This window comes from Stylophora pistillata, chromosome 8, assembly GCF_964205215.1.
Source record: "Stylophora pistillata chromosome 8, jaStyPist1.2, whole genome shotgun sequence".
In the NCBI taxonomy this organism is placed as follows: domain Eukaryota; kingdom Metazoa; phylum Cnidaria; class Anthozoa; order Scleractinia; family Pocilloporidae; genus Stylophora; species Stylophora pistillata.
This window is the reverse complement of record NC_142526.1, coordinates 31,064,419-31,080,040: the sequence shown is the minus strand read 5'-3', so window position 1 is coordinate 31,080,040 and position 15,622 is coordinate 31,064,419. Positions and strand designations below refer to the sequence as shown.

Below are 15,622 nucleotides of genomic sequence, written 5' to 3'. Positions count from 1 at the left end.
CACATCTTTGTGACTTTTATCTTGACCAGCATATTTTATGTGGTAAAATTCTCATCTGCAACACTGAGCTGTAATTTTCATTGCTGTTCAATTATTTCGCTGTTACCACCTGTTTTGGTGGGTGTCAACAAATTGGCACTTACCTTCATCAGATGAGTTAGTATAGCAAAATATCGCTTTTTATTTTGCTATTAGTCGGTGTTGAATTCACTTAGTTGGTACTGTTAAGCCTTAAACTTAAGTGAACAACGTCTTTGACCTGACGAAACAAGGCTACGTTTTAACGTGGCTCGTGCAAGTTGTAGTTTATTTGTGTTCCCTGACGCCCGCCAACCGCAATTAGTCTGTTTTGCAAAACAATTTTTTGGAACTCGTTGGGTACCTGAAAGCATTAATTTGAAACGCTAAATGTAAATAGATATCATGCAACAAATGTCGCCCGTCTAGTGAAAATAGCCCTATTTTTCCCAGCGCATGAAATTTCCAGAATAAGTAACTGAATTTTTTTGCTTTTTCGAATTCTGGGTAATTACGCCTCGTTATATTGGGTGGTTTAATAGCTTTGGGAACCCATTCTCTACTAATTTCCCCGTGAAGCTAGTTTTGAAAATATTTCCCCATTTACGATGCAGTTAACAAAGCCCTCTGTTGAAAAGTTACTGTGTTCTGCTGTCAATAGTACCTGTTGTTTAGGTAAATCATTTGCCAAATACAAGCCTAGGATACACCCAAAACTTTTTGAAATACATCAATTATTGAAAAGGGCTTTGAGAGAAACTTTCTTAATTAAAGTTTGTTTATGTTTGATGGTGCCTAACGGGAGCGGCATTGCGTTTTGCGTGTGATGAATTTGATAAAATAAAACACTTATTTCAATTGAACAAGAGCTATAACTGAACACAGCGGGTTAGTGTGTTCACTTAAAGTTCTTGTGTAAGGTTTGCAGAGTGCGATTCTCGTAACTAGTAAGACAAAGATTTCAGGTCGCTGAGTTTCGCGAAAACAGAGGGCTGCCCGTTGAATTTATAGCCAGTTATTTGATAATTAAGTGCTTTCTCAAAAAAAATGTCTTATTGTCATGAATGAGAAAAAGGAAAAAATCGTAAACAGCATTACTAAAATAACCCCAGAGGTGCCGCACTAATTAATGAAATTCGAAAAGCGAACTCTGGTCTGGCGCCAATTTAACGAAAAATTCTTTTAGAACAAAGATGTGATCTGTAAAGTACTTAGAAGACGATCCTACAACATGAAATGTCGTCGAAACATTTCGCCTTTTCCGTAAAATCAGTTCTATACACGAAAAGTTGTGCTATTTCTCTTAATTCGCACTGCGCTCCAAGTTAATGAAGCTTGTTTCTAAGAGCAAGTCTTGTTTAACAAATTCCACTGACTTTTACTGTGTCATTTTCCCGCGCCTATGAGTAGAGACTTCTTCCAAATTTACCATCCTTTCCTTATGGAGTGTTCAGTGCTACAAACTATGCCGTATCAGGGACTATCAGAGCTGAGAGCTTCGAACACTATCACCATGAAAGTTTGCCAGTTTGGTAAACGTACTCGAGGTAACACCGATTACTAAATATCTTGTGCCCGCTAGCCCACTTAACATACCGACCATAAAAATAAGTAGATGTATTGAAAAAAGTAATAAACATCACAACGATGGTTAATATATGTCGTTTATACGAGACACGAGAGGGGGGAGGAGTGAGGGGGAAGAAGGAAGGGGGCACTCCATTCTCAAAGCTGGGAGGTATGTCTTACTCCAAACTTAAGGACATGGGTCTAAGCGCCGCTTGCTCTAAACACATGGTGTTAAATCGGGTGGGGTTTGTAAGAAACAGACGAAGCGTGAACCAAATTGTTTCTCCTTTCAGCTCCACATGAATGATAGAGAACATGGAGCACCCAATGCGCGTCACTCCTGCTGAATTTGTGGGATTATTCATATTAACCAAGCTTAATTTTGATACAAAAATATCCTCCTAGTTACAATTAAGTATAATGCCTGATGCAGACGGAGCGTAACTTTCCGAATTATGCCAGATCTTTAAAAAACGGCTATGGATTTGGCATTTCTAAAAATAGCCAGTCTAAGAATGCATGTTGCTAATGATATAGCACAAGTTTTAAAACATTGGATAACGGACAACGGATAATTGTTATTTGTACTCGCACTCAAACTTGCTCTAAGCAAAAAAAATGTTTAATGATGCTTGAAGGTAGGGTTCCAGAAGATTTGTATTCACATGCAAAACAGAAAACCTGCGGCATCCCACATATTTACGAGTCCCCTGTTTCTACATGAGGAATATAGTGACACAAATCAGCCACAAAGGTCCAAATACAAAAATATACAGTCAAAGACTGCACTTAGCTATTGGTATGACACAATTTTTAAAGTTTTGAAAAGAACAAGAGGATGTATAATGGTGCTAGAAGGTAGTTTTGCAGAATATTTTTCTCATGTGCAAAACAGAAAACCTGCCGCATCCCACATATTTTTGAGTAACCTGTCCCACACGAGAAAGATGCTTTAAGATTATGTTGTCTAACTGACATTCAACCAATAATTAATTGGTAACAAATAATATTACCAATAATAACAATGATTACAATAGTTTTTTTTATAATAATAAATTAAAGGGGCTAGGTCGAAAGCCTCATGGTTCTCTTATCCTCTGGGCAATGATTACCAATGATTACCAATGCTTCTTTTAATTTCGCCTGTCAATTGTAAAATATTTTCTTGTTTTATTGCACTGCCAATTTTTAGGCTTTTGTTTCATACATAAAGGCATACTGTGTTTTAAGATAAACTTGTCATTCCACGTCTTAAGATATTCTGCCATCCCATCGATCCACCATTGTACGTTACATCATTCTGCTACAGGACTCAAGAGCGTGCTCGCTTCGCAAATTTAGCGGCCCTTCAGCAGCATAAAGTGGCTGATTCAAACAGTAAAATGCTCTCTTTTCAAAGAAAAAAAAGTTTTCCTAAAGCTTCCATGCTGTGTGCAGATCACATCTATTGCAATATTTCTGCTTGGAAAAATTTGATTTGAATCATGCATCTGTGGATGCCATTGTGAAATTATTTTGAGATGTTTATTGTTTTTATAGAACGTTTTTTTGATGAATTTTCCTTTTCCAGAAAAGGTCTTCCTTTCAACAGGAGTTCCTTTACATGTCACTTCTTGGCAAGAAACCTGCAGATGATCTACAAATCAGAAAAAAGGTGATATTTTCAAATTGCAGTTCACTAAAAGAGAGTTGGTCTAGTTGGTCAATGAAAATCGTGCTGTCTCAGTTAAGAGAAACAGCAACAGACATAAATAATGAGATTGATCATGTTCCTAACAAGTACGTGTACGCATGGAATTTAAAAAGATGATGGACTTTTATCTCCTCCATGGCAAAAAGTAAATAGCGAGGCCTTGATGAGGATCCTCACTGGGATTAAAAATAACAAGTTTCAAGGTTTGTACTCTCTTGCTAAATTTTTGGTCTGATCATCATCTAGTAAACAAATCATAGACTAGAGAAGGACTGTTGTCAATAGAGGTGACTGACATTTCGACAATCTTAGGGGAAGTCATCATCAGAGTCAAGTGACTCATTCAGCCTAGCTTACCCCTGTTACTGAAGCAAGAAGCAATTATATGTAGGAGGTAGTACCACGCCCCTGGATGAGATGCCAATCCCCCCCCCAACTCTGCAGTTTTCTGATACCCATTCACACTCCTGTGGGTAGAGAAGCACAGACAAAGGAGTGTCTTGACCAAGAACACAACACAATGACTATTGCAAGGTCTCAAAACCAGACCTACTGAACAAAACTCTAGCATACACTTACTGTTGGGCCTCTACGTCTTCAACATGACAAAAATTTCATGTCTTCCTTTAATTGATAATCAAGCTTAATATGTACTTTCCCTCTAATTCAATAATCAACTGAGGTAACAAAATTGTGCATGTATCATCAGATAATAAGCGGAAAAAAACTTCATTTAGCACCCTTTATCAAGGACTCAAGATTTGTTTATTTTCATCACTTGAGACATGCACCACAAGAACCTTAAGAGTAATTATATCTTGTTCCGTGATGACAGTTTTGGAGCCCATAATCAGACAACACACAGCAAATATTATCAGCACACAAGAAATAAAATTTTTAACACTGAGTAAACCTATGTGGCCCTAGTTTTCTTTTGCTTTCTCACCTTTCTTGTTTGAATCATTTTCAAAGGCTTTTACAACTTTGCAGCCCTGGCCTTTGCTTGTTTGACCCTGTCAGCCTGGGTCTTTTAATTTCTCTCTGAAACTTGTCAGCTCACCATCTTTAGGTATTTCCTGGCCTCTGAGCACGAGTGGAATAACACAAAGAAGGAAAAGAGCAAAGATGGATAGCTATTTCTAACAAAACAATCACTTTACATGAGATATATATACCAGCAATTCTTGAGAAAACCCACATGTGTTAGCTGGTATGAATAAAATGCTTCTACCATGGCCCTCATACTGATGTTGTCACCAAAGAAATTTCTGAGTGGTGCATGAACTTCTAATCATAAGGCCAGATTAAAGTTACACCTTAACACTTAAAACTCCCAAAAGTGATTAACAAGTAGCTTCTCCCTGTAATATCCATATATCATCCAGCAAACTAGTAATGAGAATACACTTGTAAACTTATCAGGTAGAAGTTGTTACCTTGATTTGATACCAAATTCTCAAAACTTATAGACATGGAAAAGTGTAGCAACTAGAGGGGAGAATTAACAGTCAAATTTTGGAAGCCAGAGGGTTAACAGAAGCCCTGCTATGCAACAACTAAAAGTTACCCCTCCTGGTCAAAGTTATCCCTGAAATTTATGCAAAAGCCACAAGTAGACAAAAGGAGTTTGGAATTTTCAGCTCAAAGAGCATAGCCACCATGAACAAAAGTAAAATTCTTGATTCCAGAAGAGTTTCAAAAAGAGAGAAATTATCTACTTAGGAAGACATATTGTTGTCTTGGAAAAAATCTTAAATAGTGGCTTTTCCTTGTCATGCTTGCATCAGGGTAAGAAAAACATGGAATGCCTAATCAGCAAAACTTCCAGAACCTCTACAGAGTACACTTGAAAAGAAAACTATCTTTCATAAACAAATCAATGGTTGCCACTTTACTCACCACGTGCCATCTTCCTTTCAATTCCTTTGGGCAAATTTCACCTTTTTAAAATATCAGTTGTGAAGATTAAATGGAAGCTAATACCATGGCTTTAACCATTAAAATTACTACTGGGCACCATCAGTAAAAAATTAGAGTGTTTGACACAATTTTCATGGTTTATCAATGTAGCGATTCAAACTCATCATTTGGTGCAAAATTTTTAAGTATTGTACACTTGCACATGAGTTCACATCCTCGGAGACCCAGGGGCTGTGGGTTGATTTCAAGTTAGGGCATGAAGAGCCCCTGGGAACATTGTCTTACAAGACTAGTTCCGAACGGTCGCAGTCGTTCTGCCATCTGATTGGTGCCAGAAAATCTTTGTGTTTTTCTGCCCAATCAGAGTGAAGTGTCCTTTCGTGTGTTTTAACACGGACATATACTAATAGCTCAGTTGCTCGCTATGTTTGTTTGGGCCGTGCAACGGAGACTTGCTTAAGGTGAAAAGTTTCAGTCTTAGCACACAATGTAAGATAAATCGATCAGATTGTCCGCGAAAATCTTACCGGAAATTAAACTGAGTACTTTCGCAGGTATCACTGGAGAACGTGTTTTACAGTTTGCGAGGTTTGTATACAACACAATGGTTGCAGTCATTGATATGTCGCTTTAAATGTTAAACGAGATTTAAGCTTAAATCTTTTCTAGATTTTTTGCATAATTTGCTGTGACTGAAACTTTGCCAATCCTGTGAAGCTATTTCGTCGCACAGGCCATGCAGGTATGTCGAGCAACTGGTACTTACGCAACTTTCTGTGCGTGTCAAAATCTAATCTCATCTTCACTTGAAAAAAAAAAGAAAAGCAAAGCGTGGAAACTTTAGCTTATTAGATGTGGGTAGATGGCCCTGTACAAATGTCGCAAACCCGCCCTTTCCATCCATTATTTCTTGGTCTTTGGTTTTGTTTTTCCCATTGAAAGCACCATCAGATCGATTCCCAATGATCAAAGGTATTTAACTTGGTCTTCAACAATCGACAGAAGAGGTGAAATGACAATGACCAAGGGACTAGAAGAGAATCCGTGGCCTTCCTAGCTCAAGAATTTCAACACTCTAGGCAGCAGTTGAAAGATTAAATTCTTTCCTAACCCCTTCGGTAACTGCCCGAAAAAACCTCTCCTTCCCATGATATTCTCATTAATAAGTTTTTGTTCAGATTTTAATTAGCTAACCGGAAACAAAGCTAAGCTTTTTCTAAGCGCTTGCTGGAGGTCATCCACGAACTTAAGCCGTATTGTGAACGACTTTACTACAAAGCGAAGATTAGATTTTGGCGCGTACAGAAAGCAGAAAGCTACGTAGGTGGAAGCGCCAGTTGCTCGACATACGAAATTGCTCGACGAAAATAACTTCATGGGATTGGCAAAGTTTCAGTCACAACAAATTATGCAAAAAATATAGAAAGGTTTAAGCTCAAATCTCGTTTAACGTTTAAAGCGACATATCAATTACTGCAACCATCGTGTTGTATACAAACCTCGCAAACTTTAAAACACGTTCTCTACTGATACCTGCGAAAGTATTCAGTATAATTTCCGGTAAGATTTTCGCGGACAATCTGATCGATTTATCTTACATTGTGTGCTAAGACTGAAACTTTTCACCTCAAGCAAGTCTCCGTCGCACGGCCCAAACAAACATAGCGAGCAACTGAGCTATTAGTATATGTCTGTGTTACAACACACGAAAGGACACTTCACTCTGATTGGGCAGAAAAACACAAAGATTTTCTGGCACCAATCAGATGGCAGAACGACTGCGACCGTTTGGAACTAGTCTTGTAAGACAATGTCCCCAGGGGCTCTTCATGCCCTAACTTGAAATCGACCCACAGCCCCTGGGTCTCCGAGGATGATGAGTTCAAAGAGTAAAAGAGAATTAAGCTCTCGCCACACTGCTTCATTTTCATTTGAAAATACTTTTTTTTTTTTTCACACATTTTTGCTGGTTATCCACACTAAAACACCCGAAAACATAAAAAAAAAAAAAAACAGGCTTTCAAACACAATTTCAAAAGCAAAGATGTTTGAAAACAACACGTGAAAACCGAGGCTTTTAAAAACAGTGACAAAAAAATTTACAGGCGACCCATTCCAGTCCTAGACAGAGCATCTTGAGATGTCCGAGTGTTGTTCAATGTCTACAGCTAAACATGGCCTTGTACAGTGCGCAAGCCAAACTTAGGATGAAGAAAGATAGGTCTGGTTCCAGGTCCCAATCATTTTAGTGTTTTTGGCTATTTTAGAGTGGACAGTCAAGTAAAAACCCTGGTGGGGACAGAAATCTTTTGCTTCTTTTTTGCCAACATGGAAACATATTAGTGTGGCCAGGGCCTTACAGAAGTAAAATTTCCCCCACAAAAACCCAGCCACAGTTAATTTCAATTCCTGAGTTTTGTTTGACTCACAGACCAGGTATCAAAGCTCAAGTAACATAGGCCACAGTCTTATGGCCTTTTTAAAGAATACACAAAGCTTGTTTTTGCTGTGGTTGTAGTATATTTGAGACATTTCTATAGGTTTCATCGGTACATCTATAATTCCACTTGAGCCTGTTTGCTCTCTATGAGACAGGTAATGAGTTTGGTATTTTGCAATCTCATTGAGCACGTGCTCATACGCGTTTCAATAGATATCCAAAGTATTATTAGATGTATATCTGCAAACCAAGGGGTCAGCTTCTTGTGAGGCCTTAATAAATAAACTACTGTAAAAATTAAAAGCAATTCTCCGAGGTTTCCCCAATACGATTAAATTAAACGATTTCAGGCGGATAGCATTTATGCACCCCCCCACACGTACACAAAGAAACTCGCTGCAAGCAAAACCAAAGAAAAAGGAACCTATAGAGAAATTGAAGAAATGAACACTAGGGGCATTCGCTGGGATCAATTAAAGCTAGATATAAAACAGAAAAAAGAGGCTACAAGTGGAATATCACCCTCAGTTTATTCCAGAGGTCATTCTAGATCTCCTTCACGTCCTTTACCGATTTTAAGGAATTCGAACGTGTCCTAAACGATCTCTTTTCTTAAAAATTAGTCCTGTTTTAAAAGTATGAGATATTCGATTAGCATACCTTACAACAATCCTCTATAACGTGCCGCCTATTATGGACCAAGGTTAGCCCGAACAACGCCAGATGGAACAGCTTTAGAGACCTTCCACACACGCCATGTGCGCAGGATACCTCACTCAAGACTCAAGGTAAATGTGGGAGCATGGAAGACTGGTTACGAGTTTATTGGATGGGGGTGGGGGGTGGGTTTCTGCCCAAAATAATAGTTTTGGGTTGGGGATTTTGTTTACAAGGGATTGATGTAATTTCTGAAAACATATGTTCATATAAGGCCTCTTCAGTGCAAAATAGTTGTTTCAAGTCCATTTTAAAGTCCTGAATGTGGCAATATTTGAACAATCATCTCAAATTTTGTTATAATTTGTAAAAGGTAGTCACAGGATTTCTAGCAGATCTAGCCATGTTCTGAACCAAACTGATTTTGAAAGATAAAGTCAATTCCTGGTATTTCCCTTCAATTCATGTTATTATAAAATAGCAACATATGCTCTTTTGCCTTAAACCCTAATGAGCAAGATTGATATAACCTAAATAAATCTTTTGGATATATCAACAAAGTTGAAATGGTAAATTGGCCACCGTAATGATTACAAAAGCTGACGTTTCGAGCGTTAGCCCTTCGTCGGAGCGAATAGAGGAATTGTGGGTTGTGTGTGCTTTTAAAGGCAGAAAATGGAGCTACGTTATTGGTGGGTGCATGGCAACGAGAAAAACATGAATAAATTAGTGGAATGAAAAGCGTTCATTGATCCCTGTGGGATTGAGACTGCCGGTTTGAAAGATGAGCTTTTGTTCAAGATTTTTACGGCTTTCCGTGCCACCTAAGTGCAAGGAAAGACCGCAGATTGCCATATGTTGCTTAGAATGATTAGGTAAATTAAAATGTCTAGCGACTGGTTTAGATGTGTCCTTGTCATTCCTTTCCACGTCTCGAAGGTGTTCTCGGAATCGGTCACCTAGTCTTCTGCCCGTTTCGCCGATGTATATCTTTTTGCAATAAGTGCAAGTTATGCAATAGATTACATTAGCAGCCCCAAACAGTTTCTTTCGAAACTATCAGCCTTTATTCATAAATAAATCTTTATCATTCTTCATCTTTGCTCTATCAAAAGGGCTCAAAAGAAATGTCAACCTTTCATGGTTTACTACACTTGTTCATTTAATGATGATGATTATAAGAAAATTTGTTTTTAAAATTAGCTGAGTGTATCACTTCTTTGTCAGGAGACATCAGCCATTATTGGATGCACGTACATCTAACAAACATTATAAATAGGCCATTTTACTGTTGTGTACTTAGTTGCCAAGCCTTTGATTCAGAAAGAGGCTGAAGGTGACCTTGTTGTGATAGAGACCTGTACCTACTTAGCATGATAACAAAGTGATTTACATTTGAAAGGCAGCAAGGTTTGTATCATAACAAGGTCAACCCTTGCCTCACTCCCATTCAAAGGCTTGGCAACCAAGCACACAACTGTAAAATGGACTATTGGTTGAGAGACAGTTTTGTGTCATAATTGTGACCAAGCTAGCCTACTTTGAAGAACAAGTAATTTGATATCAACAGACTTGTGCTGTAAGCTAGTTTTTGTATAGTGAGTTAAAGTGCAGTGAAGTCTGCCTCCCGGTTAGCTCAATGGATAGAGCGCTGGACTGTAGTGCAGGAGGTCGAGGGTTCGAGCCCCGGCCGGACCAACACTCAAGGTCTTAAAAATAATTGAGAAGAATTTGCCACCTTTCTATAACATCAAGAAATGGTTAGATATTCTAGTCTTCTCAGATAGGGACAAATAAATGGAGGTCCCATCTCCTGCAGGGTTGGGGCAGGAGACGTTAATTTCCCACACACAAGATCACTGTGTGATGGATGTCCTCCCCTGGGGTGGGATGGGTGGGTTAGGACAGCAGGTCCACATCAGCTATTACAGCTGCCAAATAAATCAACCTGCTTAAACTAATAAATGAACTTCAAGTCATGCTGGGTACTTTAGTGATAACTTAGTGGTTTGGATCAGTTGCTCTATTGCTGGATTGTGTATCTTTTAAGGCACCCAGACTGAAATATTGGTCCATATATCGGTCAATACCCAGTTGACACTTGGTTGCTAGTCAGTCGATAGTTGGTTGATAGTTGGCCGATACTCAGAGGATAGTAGACTACCGATTGAGTATAGACCAAGTATCGGCCAACTATCGCTGGACTATCAACCGAATATCAACCAACTATCGACAGAGTGTCAACCAAGTATTAACCGACTCTCAACCAATATATTGTTCGAGGTCCTTAAAAGATACATGATCCCTATTGCTTAGCTTGTTAGCTCTTATAGATAAACCTCATTTCCATTCTTTGCATTCTTTTTAAACTGCTCCCCAGTTAGCTCAATTGGTTAGAGCACTGGACTGTGTTGTGCAGGAGGTCGAGGGTTCAAGCCCCGGCCGGACCAATACTCATGGCCTCAAAATAACTGAGGAGAATTTGCTACCTTTCTATAACATCAAGAAATGGATAGAAATTCTAGTCTTCTTGGATAAGGACAAATAAAATGTAGGTCCTATCTCCTGCAGGGTTAGGGGTAGGAGATGTTTTTAAAATTTCCCATGCACGAGATAACTGTGTGGTGGATGTTCTCCCCTGGGGTGGGATGGGTGGGGTTGGGTTTCCAGGGTGTAAAAACCTAGCACAGGGCTTAGAGTCCTATTGTTTCTGCACCTACCTCATGGTAAATCTCTAGATAAAAAAAAAATAAAGTAAAAATATAAGGTATTTTTCTTTCCCCTCCCTCCCTTCCAGTATTTCATTTTACTAGTCTTTGTATCTGTTTATAAGACAGCCTTTTTGTATGTATGTGTAATAAACTGAAATGTTCAGTAGAGCATGGCCAGTTTAATCAAAGATGAAGTCAAAAGGTACAGGGAAACTTACATGTGCTGTGATAGGTTATATTATTTCTGAGAAATACCTCCTCATTGCAATGCAGTCATTGACTTATTTCAATATCTTTGAAATGCTCTTTGAATACTATGGCTTCTGCAGGAGTGCATACACCACAGTGTATATCATAACATAGCATGTCATCTTGGCTTAGAGGCATCAAAGAAAACCACTGACTCATCTCCAACCACAGAAGCATTGTGGACAGTACCAGCTGGTACGACAATCATGTCTCCAGGCTGTAGAATTACTTCTTGGCCACACATGGCAAACCTGAATTGGCCGGAGACAATAGAGTCCTTTTTGGACATGGAATGAGTGTGATCAGGGAAGTCAGTACCAGGAGCAAAAACATATCTTTGAAATGAATAACCCTGTGACCTAAGCTTATCTCTCATACTTCTCTCACTCAATGGACCGTCTCTTTTGGGGTCCCAGTGTTCCACGTTCAGCTGAGACATGTCAGTGGAACGGTGAATCTATGATGTAAGGGTAATTGTACAATATGCTGAATTACGCACATATTTTGACTAGTTTTTAGTTGTGAAAGAAGGAAAGGTGCATATATGACGTTAGTATCGACAGTTGTTAGCTTCTTTACCATATAGAACAAATAAGATGCCACTGATGTTGCCGTTGGGTCTGCATAGAAACACGTCTGTATACTTCTGATATTTACGGCAGTTCACAAGGCGAAATTAAACGGCGTAATCGAGCTTTTGTTAAGAAGACTACACCGATGATCCGTGTCAAAAGTAGCATTGTACAAATTTTATGGACTACCTGTAAGCCTGACTTCTGCTCACAACTTCCCAGTGTATCTCACTTTTGCGAATGAACCTCCATTTCGAATGAATCCACACCCTAAGGCTTGGTTGCAAAGATACGATGGAAAGGAAATTGAGTAAACGGCTGGGGGGTGGGGGGGAGGTAGGGGTGACGGGATCGAATAATCTGACAGCATGCTGCAAAAGTACTAATTTATTGAGCAAGCATAGTCCTGGCTTGACTAATGGTCGTGGGTCGTGGGTCGTGGGTCGTGGGTACAAGTCGTGGGTCGTGGGTGTGGGTGTGGGTGTGGGTGTGGGTAAAAGTCGTGGGTGTGGTTAATACTTAATAATAAAAATAACCATTTAAAATATTAAATATAATAATACATAAATTTTATACAACCCTGTCATTCATTAATTTAACTGTACTTTCTTCTAGTTATTTTATTTTGTTTATTCAATTTACCCTACTTTACGTCTATTTTTATCTGTTATCTCACTGTCAATGAAATTATTAGTTTCAGTTTCGAGACAGGAAGAGAGATAAATCTTGTAATTACATTAAATTAGTTTCACAACACGATAATTCCGGATCTGTCACCAGCGCGATCGCCGACGAGCGTCCATTGGTCGGCTACTCTGGGATTTGATTTTTCCCTTTTTCTGCTTTCTAGGGTAGTTGTCAAGGGAAATCCACAGGACATTCTTTTGTTCTCTTGCGGTTTTCAAGCCTCAGACGATAAAACTTTCCCGAGGTAATTTTCTTAGGGAAAAATCGGTCACACTAGCAAATTTGAGTTTCCCTAGGGAAACTGTCAACAAGTCAAGTTTCCCTAGGACAAAACCCTGTAGTGTGACCACAGCTAATATCGCGTTTACGATCCTCCACTGTCGAGTTACCAGTCTGGCAGAGGTTATGTGTGTGCCTTTTGAGTCAGTCGACTTGTGTACAATCAGTTTTTCTTTGTGTATACAGTGTGTAATTACCAGATTTATCTATCATTCTTTTGTCATTGATGTTGTCAGACGAGATCTCGGAATTTCTGTTCCTTGGCCCCTGACTTTAGCCACAAATATAGAATTCACGAGCGCTGTCGCAATTTTAACGTTATAGTACTACTATATGAAATCATTTTTGGTACAATCGTACAAAGCAACTCGGATGTCTCGTTAACTCAGACCTCGAAAACGCAGAACGCAGACCGCAGACCGCACAGCTCGAAAAACGTGTACACAGTGTGTAATTACAAGATTTATCTCTCTTCCCTTTGTTATCAAACGAGATCTCGGAATGCGTCGCGAAACTGAAACTAATTTCATTGACAGTGAGATAACAGATAAAAATAGACGTAAAGTAGGGTTAATTGAATAAACAAAATAAAATAACTAGAAGAAAGAACAGTTAAATTAATGAATGACATGGTTGTATAAAATTTATGTATTATTATATTTAACATTTTAAATGGTTACTTTTATTATTAAGTATTAACCACACCCACGACTTTTACCCACACCCACACCCACACCCACACCCACGACCCACGACTTGTACCCACGACCCACGACCCACGACCATTAGTCAAACTCGTTGCCCCTGGCAACTCTTTGGAGAAGCGATTACCTGAACAAACTGACAAGGTCAGCGGAAGATGCTGAACAGGCCGGGGCAAATGAATCGCATTTTAATCTGATTCATCGTACGCAAAGTATATTTTCAGACCGTGAAAAATATGTATGCGAACGATAGCCTTTTTTATTTTTCAGTTTCTACTTAACGCAGATGGCTTCGTTTGTAAGAATTTGTTACTCTGCATATGATATCTTTCAAATGAGGCTTTCACATGAGGAAATCGCAAATCAAGGATCAGATAACGAAGAAGAAATTAGATTTCTTTGTAAAAGGAATTTGTTATTGAATTTGTGTTTTGTTTTGGGTGTTTTGGTTTATTTTCCTTAATTTTGTGAAAATACATAGAGGGTCTAGATGGGGAGGGGGTACGAATGTCAGTTGTCAGTTAAAATTTTGGCCATTTATCAGTTCTCAGTTAGATTTTAGGCCATTTGTCTGTTAAATGACTTTTTTAATAATTAACTTGGCAAGTTAATTATTACTTTCCGACCCTATTATTGACTAAAAAGGCACATATACAGCGTGAACTCAAGAATGAAAGTCAAAAAGTGATAAAAAAATAACTTCTTTTGCTCAATTCTGGAGTGAAATAATTCCAAGATCTTCCAAGTGACTCTCAGTCTTTGTTTGAAGGGTGTTTAAGTAAGCTACAACTCTTATGCACACAGACCTCTGTTTTTTGAGTCCGTGTCATATTCGTCTGCATATCTTCGCACCTCAGCAACTGCCACTTCAACAATACGGTCCTCTACAAATTTGACATGTGTCACATTTCCAGACGCTAAAATGCCGTTTCCGAATTAATTTGATAAAAGCTCACAACAGCCTTTAAAATATCAGCATTGACGGCCATCGCAGATTTGACGATCGAGTTGAGTATCAAAGATCACATAACCGATATGTGACATATGACCTTAATGTTAATCGGTCCATGCGGTAATTATTAGCAAAATATTACACTCTGGCGTACTCCCACTGATATGTAATGAAAAACGTACTTTTATTTGACAAAATAAATCAACTATCCTTATTTTATATATAGTTTTTAGAATATTTAGGGCGATCCAGTCTTTTGTCAGCTGTCAGTAAAAGCCCACCACAGTGATTTGTCAGTTGTCAGTTATTATTTTAGCCATTTGTCAGTTAACCCCATCCAGACCCTCTACGTAGGCTATATCCTAAATGTAAAATGGAATGCTAATGAAGTTGCTTTGAAGGATTAAATCCTCCTGGTTGGTCGGTGGGGAGGGGGCGGGAAGTTGTCACGATAAGAGGAAAGTTTTCAGTGCTGCCATGTCCCTGAGGATCAGCCAACCTTAAGAAGTCTTTTCGCGACTGTTGATGCTAGTTCAATCCCATAATAGTTTTCAGGTGCAGGAAGTTCGTTGCACACCTCTAAGTTCTCCTCCCAGTTTACTCCCTTCCACCTCCCACTCGGCCAGTACTCTCTCGACGCTACCACTCAGTTCAAATACAAGCTAACTCGTTATTATTTAGTTAAATACAATTCTGCAGTTCTTTTCTTTCAACTGTCTACGATTGTTCTACGATCAATTCAAGACTTGCTTTAATCAGAAGTGTGACCGTTTCTAATGATAACTTTTATACGTATGATGCACGACCCTCGCAGTAGAGAGCGCTATTTATGCAATAGCGAAAATCAGACCTGAAAAAAATCAGGCCTGAATCAACTTAACGGCCTGCTCCCAGTTGGCTTGTTAGCTCAATTGGTAGAGCGCTGCACTAGTATCGCAGAGGTCAGTGGTTCGAATCCCGTACAGGCCTGATTTTTTTCAGGTCTGATTTTCGCTATTGCATAAATGGCGCTCTCTAGTGCGAGGATCGTGCATCATACGATTTAAGTAATGATCATCAATGGCACCTGCCCTCGCTTAAGAGATCAGTAAGGGAATTATATTTTTGTTGTGTGATAATAAAATTCACCGAATTCCTCATAAGGTTCTGCAACATTATCATGAATGTAAAA

At 38.9% G+C, this 15,622-nt stretch overlaps 1 long non-coding RNA gene across 1 annotated transcript; it reads right to left on the bottom strand.

The window, feature by feature from the left end:
• Positions 1-2,191: 2,191 nt before the first annotated feature.
• Positions 2,192-8,451, bottom strand: LOC111322575 (uncharacterized). Its single transcript, XR_002694080.2, has 4 exons — positions 8,301-8,451; positions 5,180-5,220; positions 4,227-4,363; positions 2,192-3,223 (listed from the first exon to the last, which is right to left on the bottom strand). It is a non-coding gene; the product is annotated as an uncharacterized LOC111322575 (long non-coding RNA).
• Positions 8,452-15,622: the final 7,171 nt, after the last annotated feature.